At 37.2% G+C, this 17,509-nt stretch overlaps 1 long non-coding RNA gene across 1 annotated transcript; it reads right to left on the bottom strand.

Moving 5' to 3' along the window:
• Positions 1–4,666: 4,666 nt before the first annotated feature.
• On the bottom strand, positions 4,667–12,400 carry LOC142172884 (uncharacterized). Its single transcript, XR_012701956.1, has 3 exons — positions 12,117–12,400; positions 5,503–11,284; positions 4,667–4,850 (listed from the first exon to the last, which is right to left on the bottom strand). It is a non-coding gene; the product is annotated as an uncharacterized LOC142172884 (long non-coding RNA).
• Positions 12,401–17,509: the final 5,109 nt, after the last annotated feature.

The following is a 17,509-nucleotide window of genomic DNA, read 5'->3' on the forward strand; positions in this document are numbered from 1 at the left end:
ATGACTTTAAAAGTTGGAAGGCTTGACTTAAATGGTGAGGAATGGAGCACCACTACAATAAATGGGTTTGTCAGCTTTTATTTTTTATGTCCCCGTGGCCGTTCATGAAATGGGGATGGATATTGTCGGATCACTATCGCCGACCCCCGAAAAGGTAAGATTTTTTTTGATTTTGACCGACTATATTTCTAAGTGGGTGGAAGCAAGTCCTTATCAGAGGATCGGCGAGCGCGAAGTGGTGGATTTCTTGTGGGAAAATATAATTTGCCGGTTCGGAATACTAAAATAGATAGAATGCGATAATGGGCCACAATTTATCGGTGCAAAAGTCACAAAATTCTTCGAAGATTTAAAAATAAAGAGGATCACATTTTCACCCTATTATACGAGTGCAAACAGTTAAGTGGAGTCAACGAACAAAGTGATTATACAAAACCTCTAGAAAAGGTGAGAAGCGGCTAAAGGTAACTGGCCCGAGGGATTACCCGGAGTTTTACGGGCATACCGAAAAACGGCCAAATCGAGCACAGGAGAAACTCCCTTTTCCCTTGTGTATGGGGCATAAACTTTGATCCCGGTATAAGTAGGGGAACCTACCTTGAGATATTTCCAAGTAGATGAAGAATCAAACAACGAAGCAATATTAGTCAACTTGAAGCTATTCGATGAGCGCAGAGACTTGGCGCATGTAAGAATGGCAGCCCAAAAGCAGAGAATGAAACGGTATTATAATCGAAGAGCTAACCTCCATTACTTCAAAGTGGGAGACTTGGTCCTAAGAAAAGTAACTCAAAGCACCTGGGAGCTCAACGTAGGGAAGCTAGGTCCAACATGGGAAGGCCCCTACCAGGTTTTAGGTATCACCGGGAAAGGTTCATATGAATTGGAGAACCAAGATGGAGAAAAGTTGCCCTGGAACGTGGCACACCTCAAAAGATATTACTGCTGATGAACATCACATGAACTGAAAGTATGTGCTGCACTCTTTTTCCCTTCGTCCATTTTTTGTCCCAATTTGGTTTTTCTGGCAAGGTTTTTAACAGGGCAGCAACAGAAAGCATACTACGAAGAGAGCTCCAACAGCAGCAATAAGACCTTTAATAGCAAGGCACACAAGCAAAGATCCACTCTAGAACGGTTAGATAATATTTTGCTCTATATCAAAATTCCCACCGGGAAGTTAAGTTCTCTATTGAGCAAAGGTTACTCGACCGTTCACGAGCACAAACCACTAGAAGGTTGTTAGATAGTCCTTCACTCGATAGCATAAATTTCTGAAGGGAAGTAAAGTGTGTTACAAAGTTAAGGATTATCTAGCAATTCATTAGTGGGATCTTCGATAATACAAGACTTCTAATATTTCAATTTGCATTCTTCGCAAAACTGGGGAGGGGGGAACAATATGAGGTTACGGCAAAAATGACTGCCGTCGATCGAAAAATGAAATACCGGAAATATAGTTGTATCATCAAGATCGAAAACTGCGCAGCCAGCCCGTAGAAACATGTTGTACAAGTTAGCCACAAGTAATGACAATTTCTTTTAGCATAACAAATGCTTATGTACATTTTGAAAATTAAAGGAATAAAATAAAATTCTTTTGTTTTTATCTTGTTTCTTATTTGAACGATGAATTAACTTTATCATTTGAAAGTTAAACAAGTACTTCAAATGCTAGTACCGTAATGAACAGGAGACGTCCTCTTTAAGAGCACCATAAACATAAGAGAGTCCTCTCTTATAAAAACCCTCATGTAAAAGAACTGATTTCGGAAGAACTTTGCCCAGAATAAAAATGCTTTCGGGAAGAATACACCTAAGGCTTCATATAATAAGACGCAAACAGTAAAACTTGCACAAAACTCTTAAGCAAAAAAGAAGACGGTGAAGGCGCGCCAACCTAGCGAGCCTTCTTCTTGTAATATTAACTACCTTAAACTGACGGACCACTAAATGTAATTTGAGAAGAAGGAGCGCTGAGTAATCACACCTTTAGTAAAAAATTTAAAATCAACTGAAGGTTTTATTAACAGACGCGCCTTCCTTGCATTTTTTATTTATATAGAAGGATCAATGTGGTGATGCACCTTCAATTGTAATTATATTCAACTGGCTGACATCGATTTGACAAATGTGTGATGCTACAACTTTACGAAAGACTCATTGCGCAATCTGTGAAAAATAAAAGGTTTGCATATTGAATGCGCCTTTTGTTGTGAAAAAAATGCGAGAATACATGCATTTGGATTCTATATATAACCGATGCTACTTCATGTTGTGTATGGTGTATTGGAATATACCAAAGTTTGTTAAAAGATTAGTATTATTTTCATAGTTCTAATCTAATTGCCAAATGTTGGAATTATTTGTTGATTATAATTGCTACTTTCTATAGGTTTTAAGATATCAACTGATTAGCGTGTAAGGGTTGCATTGTACTGGGCGGTGAAATAATTTATGAAATTGACACAGTTAGATATAATTGTGGTACTCGTTCCATTGTAAAACTTCCTCTGAATGTTGAATTATGAGTGGAAAGTTAGGAACTTGTATATTAGGATGAAAACCAACCCTAATGAGGCAACGCTTGTTATCTCCGGTAGGTGGCCATATCAGACCACACAGGGTATTGCTCGATATATAGAAATTCTTATTAATGATAGTGAGTAATTGCAAGATTTTTAAGGGAACCTGATAGATTAAGGCATATGATGAAATTTGATGTGCTTAAGATGTTTATTAAAACTGAATTATTGAAATTTATTGAGCCCACAAATATTTTTCATGAGTCATCTTTGCTTTTTAATGTGCCATCTTTTAATCCTAATAAGCCTCCAATCGAAGCTTATGTGCCATATAATGATCCACTGGGTAGTTATTCAGAATTTCATAGTTTTACAAGGTTGTTATCACAAAGTACAATGCCAAAAATTGAACCTACACCTAGTAGTTATGGCCATCGTTATACTAGTTTTGGCATACCATTTTTCATTGAAAATTATTATTATCATAGTTTTGTAGATGATGCAGGAACCAGCAATGCAACCAACCCACTTGAGAATAATAAAATCTGACAGATTTCAATATTTTTAGATATATTGGCTCGTGCTGAATCTGATGCTCATGTCGACGAAGGAGGTGATGATTCTGAAGGTGATGCCTCGAATAACTCATATGCATCAGATGAGGTTCATGACTCTGGTTTTGATCGGGATGTTGACGATGATAGCCAACTACAAGTCGATGATGTACAACAGACACAACTATTTCATAGGATGAATATACGAAACAAAAACGAATTATTGGACCGTTTATTGTAGGAGGTGGGAATCCGGATGCAAGTGGATGTCAGAGGCAGGAAAACTCAAATCAATTTATGGACAATTGGAAAATGTTATAGCAAGCACACTTGTCTAATGGGTGTAATTCCATATGAACATTATAACTTGGATACTAAACTTATTGCTTTTTTGTTGTTACCTTATGTTAGGAATAATCTTCAATTCAAGCTTAAAGAGGTGCAGATTATAACTAATGTTGCATTTCACACACTCCATCATATAAAAAAGCTTGGCTCGGTAGTAGGCGTACATTCAAGATAACATATGGTGACTTTGATCAATCCTTTGCATAGATTCCTATGTATATAAATGCACTCAAGCATTTTAATCCAGGAACTATGGTGGAATGGGTATATGCAGTTCAGTCAATGACAGAGATAAATATCTTTAAGTATATTTTTAGGCATTTAAACTTATATTAAAGGATTTAAGAGTTGCATACATGTTATATCCATTGATGGCACTCACATTTATGAAAAGTATGGCTTTACGATGTTAATTGATATGATTGCAAATGCAAATGGGCAGATATTCCCATTAGCATTTGCAATTGTTGATATGGAGTCAAAAGATGTTTGGTCATGGTTCTTGTCATGTCTTAGAGTGCATGTTGTGAAAGGTTACAGGGGAGTTACATATATTACAAATCGGGCTCGTGGAATTATTCAAAGTTTTGTGGAGCTCTTCCAGCTGCATGAGCGGAATTCACATCATCGGTTATGTCTTAGGCATTTGAAGAGCAATTTTAACTCTAAGTTTTAGAACAAAGAGTTAGAAGGAATGATGTGGCATGTAGCTATGCAACACCAAAAATGCAAATTCAAAAATGCTATGCAATATATAAAAGATGTGAATCCAGGAGCTTACACGTACCTCACGGATATCACATTAGACAAGTGGATAGTTTATCGTGGCGACGGTAGAAGATGGGGCATCTTGACTATTACCGATAAATGAATAATTTAATTTTATTACCTGAAGCAAAGGCAGAAATTCACTGATCGTGCTAGTCCTACACTATGAAGCATGACAAAGAAATCTGTACAATGTAGCTAGTGTGGCTGCTCCCCAAGCGTATCGCCCAACATTGTTCAGGTCTTGAAGAAATGGTAGTTACATCAAATTAACCTTGTTATGTTGTCACGACCCAAACCAATGGGCCGCGACGGGCATCCGGTACCTTACTCAACTGAGTACCAATGTAACATATCTTTTTTATTATATCATCATATACACATGAAATACGGGCCTAATAGGCCAACATGATCCTTTATAAACTCAAAACATAGGCCGACAAGGCCGTACAATCTTTTATGCACACGACATATGTCTACAAGCCTCTAAGAGTACATAAATTTCATAAAGGTCAGGACAGAGTCCCGCCATACCAAACATTACATCTCTAAATCATACTAACCAAACGAGCAACTCCGAAGCAAATGGAGCGCACCAACATCTTCTGCTGAGCTGATAGCCTACTTGAAGGGCTCTCGACCTGTCTATCGAGACCTGCGGGCATGAAACGCAGCGTCCCCAGGCAAAAAGGGACGTCAGTATGAATAATGTACTGAGTATGTAAGGCACATAAATAAATACATAAGAGACATGGAAGAAATATAGAGTACATGACTCAACCTGTATGTCTGAATAACTCTGTAAATTATAAATTACTTTTAGCGTCATGCATATGCGTATGAATGCCATGTCGTGCATAGGTACATGTTTCATAACATCATCAGCCTCTAAGGGCATCCCATCATATTATATCGGCCACTGTGGGTAAAATCATCAACATATACCAGCTGATCAGGTGGTGGTGCGTATATAACGCTGTAACCTTTTCTCATATCCCATATACATATATTTACATATATACGAGTATATAACGTCATATGGTCATGGGTCAATGTACATGTATAAATGAATGAAAGGCATGAAAAATACATAATAATCTCGATATTTCTTCCGGATAAACTTTTCCAACTGCGTATTATTCTGAGACCCATGAACAGAAGATAATAATAATTCTCATGGGGAATCAAGAATATAGACACCCCTACTATTTCTATGAATAGAGTAATTTATAAAAATTGTGTATTTGCTCGTTTCTTCAGTATAATTTGGACCATGACAAAAGAAAGAAGGGAGGGCCTTAACATACCTGGAATTATTTGAACGTAATGAAGCTTTTACTTCTATGAAATATAAACAAAATTTATACTTGGATTTGAAATTGGAACGATATTGTCTTCTGCTTCTCACCAAAAATGAATTAGGACAACAACGATTATGATTCTGTTCCTTCACGTTTTTCTCAAAACAAGGTGTTCTTGAAATTAAACCAAGAATTATACTTGGACTAAACAAAAAAGGAACCCAACATTTTTGAAGACAATGATATATCCTAACGGGTTATCTGTATATATTCTTCTAATAAAGCATTAGCTTAAATTTGAAGGTAAAAACACTTAGAAGTTGGAAATAGTGCACGTTCCTATCTTAACTAGGTAAGACTTAAATTCAAGTCTTACTTAGTTAGGTCATTAGTGGCCACATGGCACAATTACTACGATAAGAGTCATTTTCTTGTCATGGTGGCTTTGTGCCACGTGGGAGGGTGGTGTATTTTAGTTAATTTTTATCCACTTATTAGTTAATCGGGTAATATTCTGCTACCCGATAATTAATTAATTACCCGCAAAATTTAAAAATTACCACACCTTACTTAAAATTCTATTTATTTTTAAAATACTTCATATATACTTTATATATTATACTACCGTGGTCATATGGTACCTTGCATGGTACTAGTTCATAATTATCGGGTATTATCGCTCGGCCCGTATTTTATTCCAAATTGACCACTTTCAACGAAACTCGTTTTCTTTTATCTGTGTACCCCCTTATTCTTTATAACACTTATTTATTGCTTGCTATAAATAGCGTAAGTACGTTAATGTCAAGATGATCCCATCCTCGAGTCTACATCGGTTAACTGAAAACGAAATTTTAACGTACAATACTTCAGGGTGCAACATCGTCGTAACTTAATACTGCAAAACATGACATCACCATAATGTAATATTGCTGGGTGTAATATTATTCCCCCATTTGGAACATTTGTCCTCGAATGTTGACTGATGCACTTATCATTTTCATAACTTATATTTTCCGAATACTTTAGAACTTCCCTTGCCATCTAGGCGTCTGTTATGTGATATTCCAAAGTCCAGGGCATTTCGCCCTTAGGTCTCCTTCTCACACCACAATTTGTAGTCGGAATCTTTCCAATCTCGTAACTATTTCTACCTTTAATCATGCAGCCTGTATGATTTTGACCTTTAAAGGTGCCGAATCTCTAGACTTCATATCTAAAGCGTGATAAGATGTCCTTTTGGGCATCTATGAGTATATTGAAGTTTTTCGCTCGGTACTTTGTTGAATTTACGAATATTGTTATATCTTATCGCATAGGTCCGTTTAGCCATCCGTATGAACTTACTGTCATAACTCTTACTTTAATTTATCGTTGATGAGGTCTGCTACCACATCCCAGCTTACTCTCGTTGCTTATTCCATATGTATAATTTAAGTCCTTTAATGCTTCCTCATTATTGCTCATCTTTAGAATGACAGCCTAATCTCACCTCATATTTTGTGACTTTTTTCCATTCATTGTTGATTCACCTAAATATTGATCCACAATATACCACTGGTAACTTGAAACTTCTTACGTAATACTTTTTCCACTAGGGCTTACGTTACATCAAGGAATATTCGAAGTAATTTTCCTGATCCACTTAGCGGTGATACTATACTTTAATAACTGTATTTTATAGCATCCCAAGGTGATTCTCTTATGTGAGTATTTTAATCATGTCCAATTCATAGGATCCGTTTCTTTTCTTCGTTGAATCATTATTCAATCGAAGGCCCAAACGTTATCTTTTATCTATCACAATTACACAATCATTCTATTACTAGGGTGGCATTCTAAATGTTATTAGTCTTAGACTCCTTTGAGTTCATTCAAGCTATAGTGATCTTTGTATATTTAGAGAAACCATTTGCTCTTCTTGTTTTCATGGGCTTAATCCTGAGGACTTATCCATTTTCGTTACCTTCTTACTCACCCTTTCTTATCCTTACTCTTGTCTTCTAAAACCTTGTCGCTTCACCATACAACGGCTTGCGACCTACGCAACTCTATTTATATTACTTGCAACCTTTCAACTTGCTTGCATCATAGATTTCCTTATGTCATTCTGGGACATCAAGCGAGGCATCATATCGTCTCTAACTCTTCTTCAACTCTCTAATTAGACCTTTCGGTATCTAGAAACCATGGGTTGGAAGGTATGCCACTGACGACGCTGCTATCATTCCTGGATACTGAATCTCTGCGCTTCTAGCCCCTTATCTGCAGTATGGACTATTTATAACCTTCTGTGTTTGAGTATCTTGTATGTTGTTCACCTTTTCCTTACTTACCTTTAAATATTGCCTCACATTCTTCTATCTCTTTCATAACCTCCCTTCCACATAGGTATAACTTATCTCCACAACCTGAAGTTCTATTATAATACTTGCACCTTTGGTGCATACATAATCTGATGGGAGCTTCATACTGACTTCTTATGAGGCTGATACTCTTCAGTTGGCTTCATCGTAGAGCCATTATAAAATATGGCTACTCTACTATCTCTCTTATACTTATGCTATTTATAAGTGATCCTGAGGTCTATGATTCTCTTAGTCCACTCCCGTTTTACTTAGTCAATGTAACTCTTTAGTTTTCTCTTCTTTCTGATCAGTCTTTATGTATGCTAAAGCTATCTTCCAATCTGCAGCTCCTGGTATTAGTTATTACTTTAGCCTTTCATAGGCGTTGAGGGATACTCATGATAAAATCCTTTAATAATTCAATCTTTCGTCTATGACCTGGGCTCAATTCTTTCTTTTAACATATACCAAAATCTTCTATGGATGTATATGCTGCATGTATAAAACTCTGAACCCTTAAGTGAGTTCATAACGTAACGAACTCTGGATCATTGATCGAATAATTTCTTTCATTCCATTTTAGCCTTTTTTCAGTGTAAGCTATTACTTTTCCTGGTCTTTCTACCCCCTTGTTGCATCCATACTTAGCTTATCTTAGTGACCACACATGCCAGAATTTTTATGCAACTCATATGATCTCGAATATTACTTTTAATTTTACTTCCTGTTCACTAGCCACGGTAGGTCCCTCTTTCTTATGGAGGACGTACAATGTTGTTGTGAAACTGTTGTTACAAGACCATTTCCTCTTTAGGTTACTATGCTTAGGTTGAACCTTCTTCCTCATTTCCTCAGCTAGTATTTCACTGTAGTACTTAGGGATAACCCTTGACTCTCATAAAGCTGTGAGCTTATTACGAACCTTTTTGATGTCCTTACTTGCCTATAATCATCCGTAGTTGCTTACTTCCATGCCCTTGTGCTTGTATGGTTGCTTCTGAACTGATATTTTGACTGCCTTTCCAGTGACACTTTCTTTTATCCCCGTAACACTCATACGGTACCTTTAACTACCCCGACTCTTGTTTGAATATATCTCGAATATTATAATGACATCCTTCGAGGCTGAATTCTCCATGTTGGGTTCTACTATGTTTATCTTACACGATCTGATGACTCGTCTGTAACCTCATGTTTAGCCATAACTGAGATCTTCCTAACCAATTACTAGTTACTCGTTGGCCTATTCTCATATCAATATTCCTCGTAATCTTTCTTGGGTTATTTACTTTATTTTAACTTACGTATGACACTGGCTCCTTATTTATTAATAACAGCTCGGGCAGAAACCTTTACTTCCTCTCCTTGACATCGTACTTGGACAATATTCTTGAATCGTAGCGTATCTAGAAGATTTGGATAAATGTCATCTCATTCCTATTTCATTTATCGCATTCTTTCTTTACCATTCCATAGTCACTAGAACCTCTTAATTCTGACTTAATGCCACATCACTCCATATTCCCCCCTTTAGAGGTGTACTAAGAGTTATAGCCACGAGGATCTACCTATATATATTTTACCTTTTCATATTTGGCGTCGTTCCTCAACATCAATGATCCTTACTCGCCTTGCGGCAATCCTTCTATACCAAGGATGACAAATCCCCTTACTCGCGAGGATGACACTTAATGTAACTGGTACATACAGTCCCTTAAGCTTAACTTTGCTAACATTGCTTGTTTTAGGGAAGCGTCTTCCTGAATGACCATTCTCTGAATTTCTCATGAACCTTCTTCTGTTATCCGTCATATTATTGCCGGAATGCGATATGAAATTCTCATGATGCCGAGTACTTTCCAATCATTCAGTCCCTAATTCATATTTAGTTTATCTTGTTTACCAGTCCATATTGATTTCTGTTACTCTGGGGATTAACTCTTTCCTCTGGTAGTCGCGTTGGAGTCACGAACTTATTTCTCGAAATGAGGATATATCCTTATGACCTATACTTTTTCATTGCCTTAAGGCCCATCACCTTTTGTCTCATGATTCATTTGACTATAGGTTCCGTAACACTCTACCGTTTTCATCCATGTATCACATCTTACTTATAATGCTTCATTAACTCTTTTCTTATTTCCCGCTAACATTTATTCCTATCACTTTATTCTGAAAACTTGAATAAGACATTGTTTTACTTTTAGCTTCCCTTTGCTCCATCCAATGACTCTTCAAGTTGCTTAACATTCTCGCTTTACTAGGGACGCGAGCTACACTAAGGTAATATTTATCCCTTTGGGAGTTATAGTGCATGTCTTTGTAGTACTCATATCTAGCTGCACTATTTCAGAGTGCACCATCTGAGTGTCTCATAAAGAGATCTATTAACATATTTGCAATATCCTTCGGAAATGTCAACTGACGCAAACAATTCATCCATTATATCTTCTTATACTACTTCTGTTAATCCCCATAGGGCATACCTATAATGGGTGCGACCAATTGTATATACCTCTGTTATTAGTGAATATAACTCAAAATTTTATGTTCCTCTGCCTCAATTATAAACGTTGTTAACTTTCATTAACAGGGCGCCTCGTACCCTTCTTCATCTTGCTTCTTTTGCTTGTTGCAACTTGTATTTATCTTCTTAATTTCTCATTGTCTTTCACCATAAAGGTAGATAAGCATTCTTGCCTTAAGGGCTCTTATTAGGAAGCTTACACCTTTCAGTACACCCATGATCTGCCAAAGACCTCACATTTACTTATCATAGGCATTATACAAAAATTCAATTCCTCTAACTCAGCTCTTCCACAACTATCTCTCTTTCAAACCTTCTTTCCGGATATAGGTATAGTCTTATTATGAATAAAATAGAATTTCGAAATTTAAATTCTTATAAGTGAGCTCTACCACATGATCTAGAGTACGAAGAAAGAGCGACAATCCTAAATGTCCTATAGCTTCCTTCTTATAAGTGTGTTGCACGACACACCCATAAACAAGACTCTACTAGACACGGCTTGTAGACTCCCTAGGACAGAACTGCTCTGATACCACTTTTATCACGACCCAAACCGATGGGCCCCGACGGGCACCCGGTACCTTATTCAACTGAGTACCAACGTAGCTTATCTTTCTTATTACATAATCATATACACATGAAATACGGGCCTAATAGGCCAGTATGATCCTTTATAAACTCAAAACATAGGCCGACAAGGCCGTACAATCTTTTATGCACACGACATATGTCTATAAGCCTCTAAGAGTACATAAATTTCATAAAGGTTGGGACAGAGTCCCGCCATACCAAATATTACACCTCTAAATCATACTAACCAAACGAGCAACTCCGAAGCAAATGGAGCGCACCAACATCGTCCGCTGAGCAGATAGCCTATTTAGAGGGCTCTCGACCTGTCTATCGAGACCTACGGGCATGAAACGCAGTGTCCCCAAGCATAAAGGAACGTCAGTGCAAATAATGTACTGAGTATGTAAGGCACATAAATAAATACATAAGAGACATGAAAGAAATATATAGTACATGACTCAACTTGTATGTCTGAATAACTCTGTAAATTATAAATTACTTTTAGTGTCATGCATATGCGTATGAATGTCATGTCGTGCATAGATACATGTTTCATAACATCATCAGCCTCTGAGGGCATCCCATCATATCATATCAGCCACTGTGGGTAAAATCATCAACGTATACCAGCTGATCAGGTGGTGGTGCATATATAACGCCATAACCTTTCCTATATCCTATATACATATATATACATACATATATATGCGTATATAACGCCGTTTGAATCATATTTACATATATACGCGTATATAATGCCGTTTTAATCATATTTCAACCACTGTGGGCAACATCATCATCATATACCAGCTGATCAGGTGGTAGTGCGTATATAACGCCGTAACCTTTTCCCATATCCCATATACATATATTTACATATATACGTGTATATAACGCCATATGGTCATGGGTCAATGCACATGTATAAATGAGTGGAAGGCATGAAAAATACATAATAATCTCGATATTCCTTCCGGATAAACTTTTCCAACTGCGTATTATTCTGAGACCCATGAACAGAAGATAATAATAATTCTTATGGGGAATCAAGAATATAGACACCCCTACTATTTCTATGAATAGAGTAATTTATAGAAACTATGTATTTGCTCGTTTCTTCAATATAATTTGGACCATGCCAAAAGAAAGAAGGGAAGGCCTTAACATACCTGGAATTATTTGAACGGAATGAAGCTTCTGCTTCTGTGAAATATGAACGAAATTTATACTTGGATTTGAAATTGGAACGAAATTGTCTTCTGCTTCTCACCAAAAATGAATTAGGACAACAACGATTATGATTCTGTTCCTTCACCTTTTTCTCAAAACAAGGTGTTCTTGAAATTAAACCAAGAATTATACTTCGACTAAACAAAAAGGAACCCAACGTTTTTGAAGACAATGATATATCGTAATGGGTTATCTGTATATATTATTCTTATAAAGTATTAGCTTAAATTCGAAGGTAAAAACACTTGAAGTTGGAAATAGTGCACGTTCCTATCTTAACTAGGTAAGACTTAAATTCAAGTCTTACTTAGTTAGGTCATTAGTGGCCACATGGCACAATGACTAAGATAAGAGTCATTTTCTTCACATGGTGGCTTTGTGCCACGTGGGAGGTTAGTTAATTTTTATCCACTTATTAGTTAATCGGGTAATATTCTGCTACCCGATAATTAATTAATTACTCGCATAATTTATAAATTACCACATCTTACTTAAAATTCTATTTATTTTTAAAATACTTCATATATATTTTATAAATTATACTACCGTGGTCATATGGTACCTTGCATGGTACTAGTTCATAATTATCGGGTATTATCTCTCGACCCGTATTTTATTCTAAATTGACCACTTTCAACGAAACTCGTTTTCTTTAATCCGTGTACCCCTTATTCTTCATAACACTTATTTATTGCTTGTTATAAATAGCGTAAGTACGTTAATGTCAAAATGATCACATCCCCGAGTCTACATCGGTTAACTGAAAACAAAATTTTAATGTACAATACTTCAGGGTGCAACATCGTCGTAACTTAATACTGCAAAACGTGACATCATCGTAAAGTAATACTGCTGGGTGTAATATATGTGATGTATCAACCGCAAGCATACCTTCAATGATCCACATCATGTATAAACGAACCCGGTGCTGGACTTAATACTCAGGGTTATCATCAGTAATCAGATCAAGTAACTTTATATGGACAATCAACAATCACATTCTAAGCCTTCCCCCTAAAATTCAGCATCATCTGGTGCCCAACCGAGAAGTGTCATCATCGAGGAACGCCATTCTTCAGTGCCCCTAGTATCATCCTACCCCGTCATAGGATCTTCATCAATAGGTAACCCGTACAATACAACAATATCCTGCATCGTGATCATAGCCTCACCAGTCCTAAGATGAAAAGTGTGTCACTGGATGCCGTCTCTCCACCAACGATGTTATCATATCATGATCAAGTGTTGTGTATCTAGCAGCCATAACATCATAAAATCCTGCCTGCAGTAAGCACTGACATACCCGTGCATGTAACAACTATCTCTCAATGTGTTTCCAAAACTCACCATCGTACCGTCGGCACATCAATGCCGCACACGTGGCACTATCCCATATCTCCTGACTATGGTGGTCAGCTTTCCCTACAAGGATATGAGAATCGAAAGGGCTCGGGTGCAAAGTAGGGGCTTCCTTATATCTTGAAAAGATAAGACAATGGATGGTAATAAATATCAGTAAAAATGCATATATGTCATATCATTTATAACATTGAATAAAGTACCAATTAAAAGCATAAAAATTCACCCACCCTACCCTGCATATTCGCACGAATCTTGACTACTTTTCAAAACGTTATTCATTTATCTAATATGTTACTTTATCATGACGCACAATTTTCACCCACCCTACCCTGCACATAGTATGACACTCAAAGTACAACGAGAGCTACATCCTTCAAGTCGTTCAAACATATATATTTGATTTTCTTTGGTTTACAATTAGAATAATGCCTAAGAAGCTAACTTTCAATGGTTTCTCCAGGAAAATGCAAAAAGGAGAAGTGTTTAACCAAAAAATGGAATTTCGGTCAAAGCGATAATTTAGAAGAACTCGGGTTACTGATAATCAAAGAATGTGTGAAAGAAAGTAATTTTACTAGCAATAGTTTAATCAAAAGAAAACAAGTAAATCAATATATTTAGATAGTATTTCGTGTCCTTACAATTGATCTGTTCTCTCCTTTTTATAGCTATTTTGGAGATATACGTTTTGCTTTTGTCATAATAAAGTCATTATGGACAATTAAAGACATTAAATGCTACGTTACATAATTATTATGTTTAATACAGATTCTCTAACGTTTTTAGTATTTAAGGCTCATTAAATACTGTATCTGTACTCCCATGTATTGTCAGATTCATTTCCCTTGATTCTTGGACTTAAATAGGTACAGGCGCCGAGTCTTTTGAATAACCGCTCGTGCCTCTTCCTTTGCCTCTGCTCGTATCTATTGCAACTCGTGCCTCTTTGCCAATCGTAACTCTTTGACTAGTCTACGTGTCATGACACGTCATCTTTATACCACTTTAATATGTAAACTCAATTTTTTCCAATACAGATAGTCCCCACACTTGCCATTTATTCATCAATTGAATATTTGGGAAGTGAATTTTTTTAAATCGAGAATTTTTGTCACCATTAATGCTATGATAAAATCGACGCTTCAATTGTTACTTCCATTTAATGCTCTTCACATGTGTCACATTTTCATTAGTTCTGCAGTTTTGTAGCACTTTTTAAGGCTTTTTCACGGCTTAACTGTTCACGAAGCGTCAGTTATCATTATTATGGTCCTTCCATCATTGCACCTTTTCCTTTGACGGTTGTTTATCGGTATAAATATAACTTCCTTCTTTGTCTTTACCACATAAAGTTTTCTGAACATCCAATTTCTCAAATCTCTGTTTGCTTCTTCATCGTATCATCATGTCTTCATCAAACCCTAACCCTAGAAAGGTTCCCATAGTTGACACATTCCCTAATGCCCCCAGTAGGAGTAGAAGAGGAGGTAGACTCTATAGTTTAGGATCTGCACGTGGTTCTTCTATTCCTTCACCTAGTTCTGGACCTTCTTCTAGAACTAGAGGTTCTCTTTCATAAAGATCTTCTTCTAGGGGTAAAGAACCTTCTGAACCTCTTCGTGAACCTTCAGTAGAGGAGATAGTTCCTGCAGAACTGTCTTTTTATCATGACAGAGAGTCTCTTAGAAACCAAGTATCTTTTTTAGATTGTGCTGATATCTACCCCACTCAAATTACTGAAGGTTTGATTTCTGTAGTTCGTAGAGACTGCCATTGGAGTCATGATTTCCCTATTATTATTCCCAATCCGAATCAAAGAATTACTTCCTACTTAACCGGATTTTCCTTTGTTTATACATACCCTTTCACTTTAGGATTTAAACTGGCTATTGATCCTGTTATTCTCGAGCTCTATCATTTCTTTGATGTTTGCTTAGGTCAAATTGGCCCAATAATATGGAGGGTTGTTGCTTGTTTAAGGCATTTGACCAACACAACCAGTGTGCCTTTTACTTTCCCACATCTGATCCACCTTTACTCCCCTAGACTCTATCTGGTATTTTTACACTAGTAGCCAGGAGCAAAAGAGTTTTGGTGAGCCCTGAAGATGAAAAAGACCGTGGCTAGTATGCCAGGTTTGTTGCTGCCCCACTGTTGGTTTAGTGGGTGATGAGAACGTTCCCTTCCCTGAGAAGTGGAATTTTGCACATGAGTCTTCTAACATTCTCGTACCTTTTTCTTCAAGTTTGTTGATTTTTCTAATTTCGCTTTTCTTTTTTAGCAACCATGGGAGTTGTGCAAGATGTTCCCAATTTTTGTGATTGGGTAGACAAGCTATTGAAGATTGCACCAATGGATGGTAGATCTTGGAAGACTCTTTCTCACCGATTTGGTTGGAAAGTAAAAACTCATAGTAAGAGCTTTTATTTTATTTTATCTTATATATTGTTTTTCTTTTTACTGAACTGATCTCAATCCTTCTTTCTATCAGGATTTGCTATTCGAGGAGTTACTTCCGAGGCGGTCGCGACTTTCCGTATCTCTTTGGAAAGGGCTCAAGAAATAATCTTGGGTTCTTCATCGAAAAGAAAAGCCGTTGATGAACACTACTCTGAAGAAGAGGAAGACGAGGGCTCTTTGGTAACAAGGCCACGGGCTCGAAGATGCATCATTTTTTATGATGAAGCAGAAGCACCCCCCCCCCCCCCACCGTTCTATTCCTCTTACCGAGTTTGTTGAGGCCCCGGTAGTGATTCTTGATGATGATGTTGCTCCTGCTACTGCTCATGACTCTGTTGAGCAGCTTTTTATCAGCAGGTTTGGTGGTGAAGGATTAGGCTCAGTTTTGGATGAATCACCCATGACTTCTTTTTCCACACCCGTGTCTGTGACTCCTTCTTTGCCAATCTCGGCTATTTCCGTTCCTCCCCAAACTGTCTTTACTACTTCTACTGTTCCTCATTCGACAATTCCTCCTCCAATCACTCATCGTGCTGAAGTTGGCTCCTCAAGTAGGAGTGGTGCTATGAGGCAAGTAGTCATTGAAGTCCCCGCTGAGGGCAACCTCTTAAGGAAATTGGGTCAAGCAGATGTATGGCTAAAGCTCTTAATTAGACCAATTGAAAAAACCAAGCTAGAGAGCCATAGTTCCTTGACTTTGATGAATGATATTTTGCACGCTTCTTTAAAGGTATTCCTCTTCTTTATTTTTTTTTAAACTTTTACTTTGTAATTTTTCTATCTTTAGGATTCTCATTTCCCTTCCTTTTCCCTTTTTAGGCCAATCTTATCGGCACAGAGATGGTGAAAAGAGTTACCCTCTCAGAACAATTAGTGTGTGATTCTCAATTAGAGGTGTACAATTGGAAGGAACAGTATGAAAGCCTTCAAATTGATGTGGATTACTTAGAAGAAAGTAAGAGTACCTTGGAGCAGCAGGTACGGACCTTGACTTCGGAGTTGGCAGTTGAAAAGGCTTCCTCAAGTCAAGCAGATAAAGAAAAAGCTCGTCTTGAAACTTCTTTCTTAGAGCAGTTGTCCAAGGCTAGTGAAGAGATCAGAGAGTTGAAAGCTCTCTTGGGTGAAAAAGAAGCTTATGCTGGAGAGCTCGTGCAGAATTTGACTCAAGCACAAGAAGACCTCCGAGCTTCTTCTGATAAGGTTTGTGCCTTAGAAAGTTCTCATGCCTCTCTTCAAGCTTCTTACACATCTGCATTGGCTGAAAATGAGAAGTTAAAGAATGAAATTACTGACTGGGAAAGAGATTACGAGATCCTTGAGAATAAGTCTGCCATTGAAGTGATTTGGGCATTTTTGAATTCTCGCCGTGATACCCTAGTTGAAGCTAGCCAAGAGAATTTTAACTTGGAATCTGAAGTAGCTAAAATAATGAAACTATTGAGAAGGCTCAGCAAACTCAAGATTTTCCTTCTCCCGTGACCGAAGCTTCCCTGAATGTTGAAGTTGATAC

This window comes from Nicotiana tabacum, chromosome 18 (genome assembly GCF_000715075.1).
Source record: "Nicotiana tabacum cultivar K326 chromosome 18, ASM71507v2, whole genome shotgun sequence".
In the NCBI taxonomy this organism is placed as follows: domain Eukaryota; kingdom Viridiplantae; phylum Streptophyta; class Magnoliopsida; order Solanales; family Solanaceae; genus Nicotiana; species Nicotiana tabacum.